The 14,951-nt window shown below is 38.7% G+C and overlaps 1 long non-coding RNA gene across 1 annotated transcript in view; it reads left to right on the top strand.

Annotated features, from left to right (window-relative positions):
* Positions 1–14,951, top strand: part of LOC104677770 — an 86,313-nt gene that overhangs the window by 13,962 nt on the left and 57,400 nt on the right. The window contains exon 2 of the long non-coding RNA XR_750092.1: positions 4,361–4,428. This is a non-coding gene — a long non-coding RNA (uncharacterized LOC104677770). The remainder of the gene's footprint in view (positions 1–4,360; positions 4,429–14,951) is intronic.

The raw sequence follows: 14,951 nt of genomic DNA, 5'->3' as shown, positions 1-14,951 counted from the left end.
GGGTCATATGGTAGTTCTATTTCTAATTTCTTTAGAAATCTCCATACTGTTTTCCTTAATGGCTGTAGCAACCTAAATTCTCATCAACGGTAGAGAGGAGTTCCCTTTTCTTCACATCCTTGCTGACATTTGATGTCTTTTGTCTTTTTGTTATCAGCCATCCTAATGGGAGGTGAGATGGTATCTCATAGTGGTTTTGATTTGTGTTTCCCTTTTATTAACGTGAAGCACATTTTCTCATACCTGTTGGCCATTTTTATGTATTCTTTGTAGAAATATCTAGTCAGGTCTTTTTCCCATTTTTTAACTGGGTTATTTGTTTTTTCACGATTGAGTTCTCTGTAGTCTAGAGATCTAATGTTGTAACACAAAGACCATGGGCAGTAAATTTGTACTGTATGTGAGATTCATGCTAAATTAGTAGATTATAGCTGCTATTGCTACCAACACACACATACACACAATATGTAACTGTGTGAGGTTGTAGATATGTTACTTTGTTTCGCTATAGTAACCTTTTCAGTATCTCTGTATCCTGTAACATAATGTTGTAGACTTTAAATATAAACAATGAAACAAAAACTATGACCATTCCGAATTGAAAGCAGAAACTTTAACAAATATTTGTACATCCACATTCATAGCAGCATTCTTAATAATAGCCAAGAAAGAACTCATGTGTTTATCAATGTTTAAAAGGATAAACAAAATGTGGTGTGTGTGTGTGTATAAAAATTACATATACATACACACACACACACACACAATGGAATGCTATTCAGCCTTAAAAAGGAAGGGAATTTGACCGGGCGCGGTGGCTCAAGCCTGTAATCCCAGCACTTTGGGAGAGGCCGAGATGGGCGGATCATGAGGTCAGGAGATCGAGACCATCCTGGCTAACACGGTGAAACCCCGTCTCTACCAAAAAATATAAAAAACTAGCCGGGTGACGTGGCGGGCGCCTGTAGTCCCAGCTACTCGGGAGGCTGAGGCAGGAGAATGGCGTGAACCCGGGAGGCGGAGCTTGCAGTGAGCCGAGATCGCGCCACTGCACTCCAGCCTGGGAGACAGAGGGAGACTCCGTCCCCCCGCGCCCCCCCCCCCAAAAAAAGGAAGAGGAATTCTGACACTAAAACGTGAATGAACTTTGAAGACATTATGCTAGCTGTCATAAATGAGTCATACATGGACAGATACTGTATGAGCCAACTTATATGAGGTAACTAAAGTAGTCAAATTCATAGAGATAGAAAAGAGAATGGTAGTTGTCAGTAGTTGGGAGGAGGGAGAATGAAAAGTTAGTGTTTAGTGGTTACAGAGTTTCAGTTTGGGAAGATGAAAACCTTCTGGAGATGAATGGTTGCGATGTTGCTGAACAATGTGAATATGCTAATGCCACAAAACTCTACACTTTCAAATAGTTCAGATGGTATTTTGTATTATGTATACTTTACCAGAATAAAATACTTTTCAGTTATTAACAAAATCTTAGTTGTGAGATTAACATGCTGATTTATTGAAAGTCTGTAACACTGTTATTAATATACATAAATTATATTTGTATATTTTAATAATATAGAATTACACATAATTTTTAAAATTATATATTATATAATGTATTGGTGCCTAAATAATAAGCAATGTGAAATTCTTCATATTGAAGACCAAAGGTATGAAACGTGTGTTTTATATGACAACAGTCTGGATTGTGGCGTATATCAAATATCTTGATTAGCCAATTCAAATATTTTGTAATGACTAAATAGTTACAGCCATGGAAGTAGGGGTGGATTTTGTCAGAAGAGTAAAAAATAGGGAACATTTCAGATGGTAATATTCATGGTAATTTAGAGAATTCAAATCAGAAGTCAATCATGGAACCCAATCAAATCCATGGAGTACCAGTACCCAGAGGGCAATCATCAAAATTGAAATGAGACTTGGGGCACAGGGAGAGAGATTTGAACCACATGAGTTCAGGAAGCACTTCCTCATACCAGTGGCCAAGAAGGAGTGGTTTAGAAGGAGACAAGAAGAGCAGAATTGAAGTCCATGAAAAAGCAAATGTCTTGCCAACTAGTAGTTAATTACCTTTGCTTTCGCCTCTTCCCCTCCTGAGGGACAATTACTTCTGTGCATTTTCAGGGAATCCCCTTCCATGTGAGAGAGGAATTCTCATGGCTTTCACCTGCTTTGGGATGTTGCTTCCTAATTATCCTTTGCCATCTTTCTCCCTAGTCTGTCTTTACACCCTTCTCTTGATTATGATGAAGTCAAATTTATCCATAAAAATGCTTCCCTAAGCCTTCCTGCTAATTTTTATTTTAAAGTTATCTAGTTGATTCCTTTTTCAATCTTACAGATTTTTTAATTCCCTGAAAATAACCACATGCATTGAACTCAAAATGTCTTATATTTTGTGTAACTCTTGGTTTGTATAAACCCTAAAATGAAGTAATGTGTACGTTAATTATATGCTTTGCCATTTACTTATGGTTTCTGTGAAAGCAAATGCCACTATTTTTAGTTCCTGGTCTTAAAATTACTCTTTCTCAAATGCTGTTAAACCTTAATGAATATCCAAATTCATATAAATTATTTAAGCTATAATTTCCTATACTAAACAGTCATTAGATTAACATACATCCTTAGAGCTCTTCCCAGCTGTACCAAATTAGCTTTTTTTTTTGAATACTTTTAGATTTGAAGCAATGCAGAAAGTGTCGCTCTTCTAAGTTGTATTCTAAGGTTACAAACAGCAATTTGACTTAAAAATGCCATTTAGAATGTTTCCTCCAGTTAGTATTCATGCAGTAAAACCTCATGTTTTTCCCTAAGAATTATTGAATTTTAAAACATATCCTGATCTTTTCATTTACATACAAGTGAGGAAACTAAGATATAGAAAGTTTGGATGAAGTGCTCAGCATTTCAAAAGAAGTCTGTATATTGAACTGTTCTTTCCCTCCTTTCTTTCTTTTTCTTTTATTCTCTAAGAAAGCAAGTATGACAGAACCATCTTAGTTTGGATAATAATTCTCACTTAGAAAAAAATATAAACTAATTGAAATGATGAAAATCAAAACAGAAAACATTTGTTTAAATCTTTATTTTTTAAAACTAACACATATTTAAGAATGTGTAAATTCCGGTGTGTATCTACCAAGGTATTCCTGATTTTATTTTTCACTGCACTCTTTTCCTGAGTGTTTTCATCCCTAGAAGACATACCCACATGGAGGAAGCATCTTCATGTTATTCCAACAAATGCATTTCCTTTTTCTTAAATTTCCCCTTTCTAGCCTCTAGATATAGGCTGTCTTTCTGTTTCTATCTCACATCTTTTAGAGATTCTTTTCACATACTTCACTGTGCTGGTTATTAGTATTTCCTCTCTGACAATTCTTTATTTCTCTTCCTTTGAAAGGGAACCCTGCTGCTGTCATTACTTTTTCTTCAGATTTCCTTCAGATCTCTCCTTTTGCCAGCTACCCAATTCCCAGTTTACAGGGAACCCGCTGATGGCAATATTTCTTTCCTTTTTTTTTTTTTTGATTCAGAATACTCAGAATGCTATTTGAAGAATAATGATGATAGGTATATTGTATTTACAAATTACTGTCCATCTGGTGATTTCAATGTAATTTATGTACATGAATTCATTAGTAGTCTCAATTTTCACACGATGTGTTGGAACAACTTGTGTTGTTTTTTCTCAGTGAGGAAACAAAGGACAAAAGGGAGACAAGATTAGGGACTAGCATTATCTATTAGCATGATGTGGGCACAGTGTCCAATAGAATAAGGTTTGTCTTAGTCCATTTTGTGTTGCTGTAAAGGAATACCTGAGGCTGCGTAATTAATAAAGAGAAGAGATTTACTTGGCTCATGGTTCTGCAGGCTGTACAAGAAGCATGGCACCCGCATCTGCTTTGGGGGAGGGCCTTAGGAAGCTTCCATTCATGGGGGAGTGGAAGTAGGCATTACATGGTGAGACAGAAGCAAGAGAAAGGAGAGAATGGTGTTAGACTCGTTTTAAGGGTCAGCTCTTGTTGGCACTTTGAGTGAGAACTCACTTAATCCTTTAAGAATGGCACCAAGTCACTCATGAGGGATCCGTCCACACACCTGCAGCTAGGTCTCACCTTCAACACCGTGCATCAAATTTCAACAAGAGATTTGGAGGGGAGAAATGCACCAACTATAACAGGGACTTTTTTGGGACAATATAATAAACATATATTTCAAAAATTTGATAGATTTTGGTAATTTTAAGGAAATGATATTAAGTGAAGACAGATTACCAGGATTTTAATTTTATTCCAAGAAATTCTACTTTCAATTTTCCTTCCCCTACTAGCATTTCTAGGTGCAGACAAGGCATTTGAGGCATAGAAGATCATGCTCTTCTTCTTGCCATGTCTTAAGGTGGGTTTAATTTCATCTTTTTGGTTTATTATGTTGCCCTTCACATTTGTGTCTCAGTCTTTTATCCCAAGTTGTGGCCTGATTATAATTATGATGGATACCAAAGAAATTTTAGGAGCTATCTTACGTTTCCTAAAAGCAGAACTTGGCATGGTGATTTTTGTGCAAATGGTCTATTGGAAGAGTACATGCAGGAGAAGGGAAGAGAGGGAAGCAAGGCAGGACAGGGAAGAAGCTCCCGAACAAAGCAAGATTTCAGAGGAAATCTCCAAAACTCACTCCAGCTTCCCAGAGAGAGCCCACAACTCCTGAATTGCACCCACTTTGCAGTAAGGGTTTGACCTGTTGTACCTCCTTGTCGGCCATTTATCGTGGACTGCCTTGGGGGCAGAGTGTAATCGCTAACGTAAGGCAGTTCTCTGAAGTAGGAGCAGCTCTGGGCCCTCAGTAACCTTACAGCCGCTGGAGAACAGGTAATTTAGACTGGAAAAGAAGATAGGAATGTGTGTATGGTTGAACTTTGGCAGTGCAGCAAACCACCTAGAGGCTTAAAACTGCAGTGGCTGAGTTCATTTCAGATGTCTTCAGGTTGTTCATGTGATAGGGCAGCTGGACCACGCTGCAGGTCTCAGGAGGTTTCAGCTGATCTAAGCTGGGCTTGCCCCCACGTCTGGGGCCTTAGCTGGGATGGCTGGGGCAGTGGGCATGGCTGGGGCTCTCTTCGCATAGTTTCTTATCTTCTATCATAGGGATCTGAAACTGTGACCCATGGGCCAAATCCAGTTGTTTTGCTTGTTTTTGTAGATAAAGCTTTATTGGAGTACATTCATTTATATCTTGCCTGTATCTGCTTTATCAGTAAAATGAAAGAGGCTGAGACTATACAGGCACCAAAGCTAATATATTTACCATCTGACTCTTTACAGAAAAGTTTGCTGACCCCTGATTCATAAAGGTAGCTCAAGCTTGCTTGTGTGGGGGGAGGGTTCTCAGTGCAAGAGTGCAAGCTTCAAGGCTTCTTGAGGTCCAGGCTTGGGGCGTGCACAAGGTTACTTCTGCCACATTCTGTTGGTCAAAGGAAGTCACGGGGCCAATTCAGTGCCCCAGGAATGGAGAAATTCTGTTGATGGGAAGAACTTAAAAAAAAAAAAAAGTGTGGCCATTGTTTGCTGTCTACCATGATGAGACCCCAACAACATCCCCTACAGAATTCAGCCTTGTCTCTGTCCACTGCAGATGAAGACAGGAGATATACGTCAAATATCATACAACTTGTTAGGGGAAGAACTCAAACTAGAATCTCTGTCTCCTGATCAATATTCTGCTACTATTTGAACTCTGTCATGGTGACTTTACTATATCATTACCTGCCAGAAGCATCTCTTTTTGGCTATTGAATTGTTACTGCTCAGAACTTTAACAGAATTCTACAACACACCAAAGAGAAATGGAATCAAACTCATGTGGAAACCTGCTTCCCCACATCCTGGGTTCAATGTACAGTTACTCTTTGTCTCCTGTTGTTTTCTAAGTCAGCTGCCTTCACTGATACTCTCTATGAAATGTATCTCCATAGTTTTCTTTTTTTTTTTTTTCTTTTTTTTTTTTTTTTGAGACGGAGTCTCGCTCTGTCGCCCAGGCTGGAGTGCAGTGGCCGGATCTCAGCTCACTGCAAGCTCCGCCTCCCGGGTTTATGCCATTCTCCTGCCTCAGCCTCCTGAGTAGCTGGGACTACAGGCGCCCGCCACTGCGCCCTGCTAGTTTTTTGTATTTTTTAGTAGAGACGGGGTTTCACCATGTTAGCCAGGATGGTCTCGATCTCCTGACCTCCTGATCCGCCCGTCTCGGCCTCCCAAAGTGCTGGGATTACAGGCTTGAGCCACCGCGCCCGGCCTCTCCATAGTTTTCAACTCGAATTTATTGGCAAATTCTATTTACCTTCTTTTTTTTTTTTTTTTTTTTTTTTTTTTTAACAAGTATCTGTTAAATAGTTAGAATAAACCTAACCCTACGCTAGGTCATGGGAAATAAAAAGACATCAAAATGCAGTCTGAGACCTCAAAGAGCTTTGTAATGAAAAGTAGTGGTTTCCAAACTGTGTATATTACAGACCCCTAAGGATGACAGAAATGAGAGTTGCACTTTCTGTAGACTGACTGAGGCTTCACAAATTACCTATATAATTACTTTTCAAAAAGGTATGTAGATACTTCTATGACTAATAGAATACAAGTGTATGAATGTATACTTGTTTGTCATGATGTTTGCCACTCAATATTGTTAACAGTGGAAAACTCTTAATATTTTTAAGCATGAGCCCTGAATGTCTCCACACACTACAAGGCGTATCCCACTACTGGTGAACCCATTTCTGTAGCTAGTAATTCAGGTAACTAGTAGATAAAGGGATCATAGTCTGACTTCCCTATAAATGCGTGCTACTTGGAGAGAAAAGGACTGACTATTATTTGCTACAATGTTTGCTGCTTGCTCAAAAATAATGCTGGAGGCTAGGTACAGTGGCTCAGGCTTGTAATCCCAGGACTTTGGGAGGCCAAAGTGGACAAATCACTTGAGCCCAGAAGTTCAGAACTAGCCTGGGCAACATGGTAAAACTCCATCTCTACAAGAAACACGCACAAATTAGCCAGGCATGGTGGCCTGCACATACTCCCAGCTACTTAGGAGGCTAAGGTGGGAGGATTGCTTGAGCCTGAGAGATTGAGGCTGTAGTAAGCCATGATCATGCCACTGTACTTCAGCCTGGGCAACAGAACAAGGCTTTCTCAAAAAAATAAAAAATACTAAAAAATAATGCTGAAATGTTGTGCCATATGATCCAGCAATCCCACCACTGGGTCTTTATCCAAAGGAAAATAAATCAGCATATCAAAGAAATATCTACACTCATGTTTGTTGCAGCACTGTACATAGTAGCAAAGATATAGAATCGGCTGGGCACAGTGGCTCATGCCTGTAATCCCAGCACTTTAGGAGGCTGAGGCGGGTGAATCATGAAGTCAGGAGTTTGAGACAAGCCTGGCCAACATGGTGAAACCCCATCTCTACCAAAAATACAAAAATTAGCCAGGTGTGGTGGTGCACACCTGTAATCCCATCTACTCGGGAGGCTGAGGCAGGAGAATGGCTTGAAACTGGGAGGCGGAGGTTGCAGTGAGCCGAGATCGCGCCACTGTGCTCAAGCCTGGGTGACAGAACAAACAAACAAAACGAAAAAAAAGATATAGAATCAAAGAAAAAAAAAAAAGATATGGTTGATTCCATTAACAACAATGTATTTTATATTTGAAAGTAGCTAGAAGAGATGACTTGAATTGTTCCCAACATATAGGAATAAATACTTGAGGTGATGGATACCTCAAATACCATGACTAGTCCATTACATATTCTATCATGTAAGAAAATGTCACACAAACCATGTAAATGTCTCAAATATAATGTATCAATTAATAATCAAATTTAGAAAAAAATAATAAAGCTGAGCCCTAGGCCCTGGGTTTCTCATCTGTGAGCAAACTCAGTGGATGTGAAAGACCTATCTGGGCCCATAAGATTGCTCTGGTAGCACTGGGTGCAAGGGCTATGAGCCTCAGTATCCTGATGTGCTTGCTGCTTATTTCGTTATGCCAAAGTCCTTTGTCTTTAGGAGTCTCCTGCTTCTGCCAGCATTCATGAAACAGTAACAGGCTAACGTTAGTTTGCAAGTAGTTAAAATCTCAGACCCTTCAGTTCATGACAGACCTGGAAATCTTCAACATTTAATTTTTTTAGCATTAAAATGATCTCTAGTACTCCATGGGCTGGAAATCACTGGTCTGAGGTCTTAGATAAATAAAACACTATTAATTAAAAGATTTATATGAGCTAAAAAGAAAAAAGGAAGGGCATTGGAGAAGAGAGTGACCAAGAGCAAAGGTATGGTGTAGAGGAAGAGATCAAAAGTGTGGTGGAGTAAGAGAAATGTGCCTACTTCATTGGCCAAAGGAGAAGGGATTGAGTGAGAGAATTCTGAAAAGGCTGGCTGGGACCACACTTTGGAGCACACTGAGTGTCAGGCAACAGGGAACTCTTAAAGGCATTCTAGCAAGAAAATGACATAATCAGTTTTTCTCTGGGAAAACTAAATTTTAGTAGGGAGAGACTGGACATGAGAGAGCAGTAAGGAAGGTTTTAAAAATGCTTTAGGCACAAGTTCTAAACTATTAGTAAAAAAGGAATAAGAGGTGGACTGATGAAGATATTCCATGAAGAAAGATAAAATGGTTGGCCGGGTGCAGTGGCTCATGCCTGTAATACTAGTACTTTAGGAGGCCTAGGGAGGAGGGTCACTTGAAGTCAGAAGTTCAAGACTAGCCTGGCCAACACGGCAAAATCTCTTGTCTACTAAAAATAGAAAAATTAGCCAGGTGTAGTGGTGCATGCCTGCAATCCCAACTACTCAGGAGGCTGAAGCAGGAGAATTGTTTGAACCTGGGAAGTGGAGGTTGCAGTGAGCTGAGATTGCGCTATTGTACTCCAGCCTGGGTAACAGAGTAGACTCTATCTCAAAAAAAGAGAGATAAGATGGCATTCTAATGGATTGCCTTTTAAGGGATTGAGCAAGAAAGTCAGATAGGACTATGGTTTTAAAGTGGGAGACAGTGAAAGCACTGAAAAACAAAAAACAAACAAAAAACATATAAACCTAGAGAAAGAGAACTCCAGGGAATTTCAGGTGTGGGTGAAGATAATGGGTTCACTTTTATTCCATTTTGATGGAGGTTGGCAATACAACCAGCCTCCCTTCCTTCCTTTCTCGCTCCCTTACTCCATCCTTCTCTTTCTTATTTCTTTATTTCCACACATCTATTATTAAATATTTAGCTTTTTGCCAGTCATATGCTAAGACTTGGGAATAGAAACAAAATGTTACAATCTAAGAGTATAAAAAGGTGGATTTAAAACTTCAGTATAAGGTGACGAGTTAAATAATAGAGATAATACATGCTATGAGTATAAAAAAGGAACAGCAAGCTCTGTCCAAGGGAATTGAGGAAACCATCCAAGTGGAAGTGATATTTGAGTTGGAAATGAAATGCTGGGTAGGAGCTTATCAGTGTGAAAAGGGATAAGAAGAGGACACTCCAAAGCATGGGAATAGTGAACATGTGCATGGTACAACCAGGTAGAAAACATATCCAAGAAGTCGGTAATGAAGGATTAGAAAAATAACTTGGCATGTCATTCTATGATATTATACTAGCTCCAACTTGGGCACAATGGTAACAGCTTATCTTTATATGTGTTTACTATGTGCCACGCCTCTTATTTAAAAATGTTTTGCAGGCATTACTTTTTCTAATATTCAAAATGGTGACATAAGTATACAGGTGAAGAAACGGAGACTAAGAACTTGACAGTTCCTGGAGTTTATGAACGGTGGGGGTGGATTTGAACCCCATCAGAGCTAGGATACCATTCTCTTTATCCTCCCTCTATGTGGAGCTGTGCTCGATGGCCCTGAACCATCCAAACCTGGTTCCAGAATCGTTCTTCATCATCATGTTGTACATTATCACATTCCTTTTTTATCCTGCTCATCCTGTTCCTACCTACATTATCACCTTCTTAAATTGAATAAAACTTCTATGCATCTTCTGAAACATGCAGAACTGAAGGGAACGTACATGGATTTTTCTGGAGAGATCATCAGATTCTCAAAGGGATATGTAACAACAACAACTACTACTATTACGAAGATTAAAAATCACTATACAAAATGGTCAACTTTAATCATTGGATGGGTATTTCTGTTTTTTTTTTTTTTTTTTTGACAGAAAATCAGGAAAACAAAATTAGAGGCAGTTTTCTCAAAACATGGTCAATTATTACTCAACATAAAACCCCAATGTATGTTTCAATTTGTGGTAAGTGATTCAGGGTAGCAGAACTTTTCAAGTTATCTCTACTTTAGTTTCTGTCTTTCATGAAATCTAGAGTGATGAGGCTTCACAGTCCCTTATGGCCAATGACATTTACTATCCTGAACAGGCAGCAGACAACCAGTAAGCGGTTCCCCCCAGCACCCCCACAGCCATTTCATTCTTTTTTTTTTTCCCAATATTTCCACATTATTTTTGAAGCTGAATTAGAAATGCAATGCTGACTTTTTTTCCTAAGTATTTTAGATATTCTCACCAAAAAGTGGAGAGAGCTTTAGATGCTAAAAACATTAGCTAGCAAGTTTTTTCTTGCACTCTTCACATTAAGCCTGTGATAAAAGGCCCACTTGAGGGCTGTGCTCAGTGCCTAAAGTGAATGCTTTAAATTTAATGATACAATCAAAATCATTTTTCCCTAGTAACTACTACTGCGTTCATTTGAATGGATTCCAGAACATTATGCTTTGTGTATAAATATAAGTGAGATGGTTTAGTTCATGTATAACAAGTATCCAGCTAATAATTTACTTTGGCCATTATTTATCTCTGTCAGGATGAATGTCTGCCTCTTTTCTGTCCCTGGTTCATAGCCATTATTATAATAATGTTGGTTCTGCATTTTAAGAATTCCATATGGAGTTGCTGAAAATTGCTTAGAAGTACTTCATACTAGAAGGTTAAATCTTAAAAAATTTTGGTTTTGCATCTAGCAAGCTAAATTGCTCCTAACAACATTATATTAATTAATGTCAGGTCAAACTATTTATTTTTCTTTGTATTCAATTCCAAATACTCCAGCAAATGGTTTCAGCTGTGCCAGCAACAAACTGATTTGAACAGTAGAGGCTGAATGGACTCAAATCATTTGCTATTGTGAAAATAGCTATTCATTACAAATTTGACAGTATTTTATCAGTTTTCAGAATCACTTTTAACTATAATTCAACTCTTTCTTAAAAACTGGCTTGAAATTGCTTAAATAGCATCTTTTCCTATTTTGTCTAAGTACATGCATAAATGTCATAAGATGGAATTGGTCAATATGTAGGGACAGATCTATCCCTGGATGATTTTCTGCCCTTTTTAAACAGTGATCCTACTTTTTAATTTTGTCAGCCTTAGAAAGGCGATGAAGCAAGCAGATCTAAGGGCAATGGGGAAGGGAGGATGCTAGGTGGATAAATCGTGGCAAGTTCATTTCTTACTTAGGGATCCTCTTTTCTGGCCCTGACATTTTGTTCTGTGCACTGCTCAAGTTGTCTTTCCATATGCCACATGGGTTGGAGGCATGTCTCAGGCCCACTCATGATGTGAGAACTATCCTTGTGAAACTGATTAACCAATGGGGTCTACTCGTGGTTTAGTTGTACTGACCAAAGCATTCTTACTTTGGGGAAGTTAGGGAAGTTGAAAGATCAAATGAGCTTTAGGCCATGAATTGAATTCTTCTAGGCGTAGTACATGTGTGGCTATTATAGCACTAGTTATCTAAAATTTGCTCAATAATGTTGACAAGAATGAATATATCAGTTTTGTTTTGTTTTATTTTCTCTTTTTTTATTTTGGAGACAGAGTCTCGCTGTATCCCCCAGGATGGAGTGCAGTGGTGCCATCTTGGCTCATTGTAACATCTACCTCCCAGGTTCAAGTGATTCTCATGCCTCAGCCTCCTGAGTAGCTGGGATTACAGGTGCCTGCCACCATGCCTGGCTAGTTTTTGTATTTTTAGTAGGGTCTGGGTTTCATCATGTTGGCTAGGCTGGTCTCGAACTCCTGACCCCAGGTCATCCACCCGCCTCGGCCTCCCAAAGTGGTGGGATTACAGGCGTGAGCCACCATGACTGGCTGAATACGTAATTTTGGGAAGTCACATTAAGAGGAGACTATTAGTTAACATGCAGATTATAAAAATGTAATAGTTTATAAAATGTTTTAAATTTAAGTAAAGATTAAATAAACGTGTAAAAACTATGGGAACTTTTCAGGAAGAGTCAAGGTTCTTTAACTTACCAATATATAAATTACCGGAATAATTTTTCTTTTAATCTTTTACATCCTAGCTAAAAGGATCCAAGGGTCACCCAATCTTCTTGTTACCAGGAAATAACTATCAATCAAGTATTGAGAAATAATCCAAGAGAGATAAAAGTAGAACAATGTACGCCTTTACACTGATATATGTATGTAAAAGTGAAAATAGACCATATTCTTTTTTTCTCTCTCTCTCTCTTTTTTTTTTGAAGAGATGGGTTCTCACTCTGTTTCCCAGGCTGAAGTGCAATGGTGTTGTCATAGCTACCTGCAGCCTCAAACTCCTGGGCTCAAGTGATCCTCACTCCTCAGCCTTCTAAGCAGCTGGGATTAGAGATGTGAGTGAATTGTGCCTAGTATAGATTATACTTTTCTTTATACATACAGTACCTGGTCTTATTGTCACACTTTAGACTTTGTTTAGTTTCTGCATTTTGTTTTGGTATTTTTCTGCAGGCCAAGGGAAGACATGTTTTATCAGTACACTTCTCAAGAAGAAGCCAGAGAGAGAAAAAAAAAAAAAATCTAAAGAGATTTAAATAGAAAGGAAAATAAATATTGATTTTTTCAGTAGGGTTTTACTGACAGTATTTTGTGATGCTGGTCTTCTACCTGGCGGGAGGTTATAATGAAATCAGTTTTTGTAATGACCATGCCACCATACCCTAAAACTAAGGCGCCTAAAGCTGGATGGTAATGCTAAAGAGCCACAGTCTCTTGTTACTTTCTAAAGTTTATCTCACAATGATTGATACAGTTATAGGATCCTAATTGATAATACAATTTGTGCTGCCATTTCTGTTAGTAATGTTGGAGGACAGCACCAGGACACATTCAGTCTAAAGTAAATTTGGATTTCTCCATTGGGCATTAGATGGCAGTATTAATCAAGACATTCAGAGCTGACTTATGTGGGAGCTATTTCTAAAGGTACTTATAATTCTCCTAAGAGCATTTCATGAAACAGATATTTATCCTGCATTTTCTACTTCTGCAAAGAAAATGCATAAGATGGACTGCAGGTCTGGTTTTGTAATATTTTGCATCTTATATTTATTTTTGCTTTAGGGAAGTTCCCAGAAGACAAGTGACTTTATTTCCAGTTAGTTATCACTAATGTGTCCAAAATGTTTCGTGTACAATTTGTAGTTCTTCTTTTCTTGTGGATATACATTTATATATGTCGATGATTGCAATTTCAGAGTTAGAGAATGCTTCAATATTAAGAATTATTTATAATGGTTACATAAACTTGGGTTTATCATGCCACCTGAAAGACAGCAGAGCACTAGAAGCCCTGCTCTGCAGCTTACTAGCCATGTCTATGGGCAATCTATTTAACCCCTCTGTGCCTAACATTCCTAACCTGTACAATGGAGATAATTCTTGTTTCCATCTCATAGTGTTGCTGTTGAGTACTGAGTGAATTGTTACATGTAAAGTGCTTAGAACAATAGCTGGTATTATATAAATATAATATAGTAGCTGGCATTATATAACACTTAGAGCCAAAGTGTTATATAAATATTTGCTGTTTTGAAGGGGAAAGTGGGAAGGGGGTGCCACTGTGTGTAATAATAACCCTTCTAGAGTGTTTCCATTCTGCAGTACACAAGGTATCAGGAATGCAGTTCATACAAAGCAAGGTCTCGTGGCTGCTGTAACCTGGTGGGTTGATATTCAATGGAGCTAAGCAGGTGGCATCATAGCTTACTTACCACACAATAGGGGATTCTTTTTGGTGATGACCAAACTCAGAGGTGATTCCTCCAACCAGAAGTGTTATGGAATCAGGTCCCCTCCATCCCTGCCGCAACGCAGAGCAAACGACACAGACCTGGCAGCGTTGAGGGGTGTCAGGCTTAGAGCCCTCCCAAAGGAACAGGAAGCTGCGGTATGCACACGTTGAGAGAGAAGCCACTTTCCAGGACATGAGTAATCCTTGGCAGGCATTCAGAAGAGCACTTTGGAGGAGAGTTTGAAGATCATTTACCATGGTATACAAAGACTCGGATATTGAAATGTGAACTTTTGAGATATTGCAGATAACATCTGAGACTTGTCAGTCCTGATGCTGGGAGGCATTTGACCCCTTCCCTCCCCCTGAAGGGCAGAATAAGAACATTGTGGGGGACTTAGAAGATGGTAAGCAAACCCCAGAGATCCAAAGAGAAGAACTATAGCTCAGATCCTTAGCATCATACATGGCTCACGGTTTTCACCAATCCTCTGTGAGGAGAAAGTATATTTTCTATAATGTGCATGATAACAATAATAGCTAACACTTTAAAAAACTAGGTGCATGCCAAACACTTTGCTTGCATTATTTCATTAAATTCACATTAACATTAAGGTATGTGTTTTTCCATTATGCTCCTCAGGAGAAAACTGAAGCTAAGAGGTGTTAAGTAACTGCAGGTTATATAACTGAATTAACTAATTCAGTGTCAGTACATACATTAACTGATTAGTAAAATAGAATATAAGTCTTTTAGCATATTAGCTCAGTACTTCTCCATGAAGCCTTTTATAGATTCAAAAACTCTAAGT

The sequence above is a fragment of the Rhinopithecus roxellana genome, chromosome 18 (assembly GCF_007565055.1).
Source record: "Rhinopithecus roxellana isolate Shanxi Qingling chromosome 18, ASM756505v1, whole genome shotgun sequence".
NCBI lineage: Eukaryota > Metazoa > Chordata > Mammalia > Primates > Cercopithecidae > Rhinopithecus > Rhinopithecus roxellana.
Note: the sequence above shows the minus strand (reverse complement) of the source record. Positions and strands in the feature narration are given on the sequence as shown.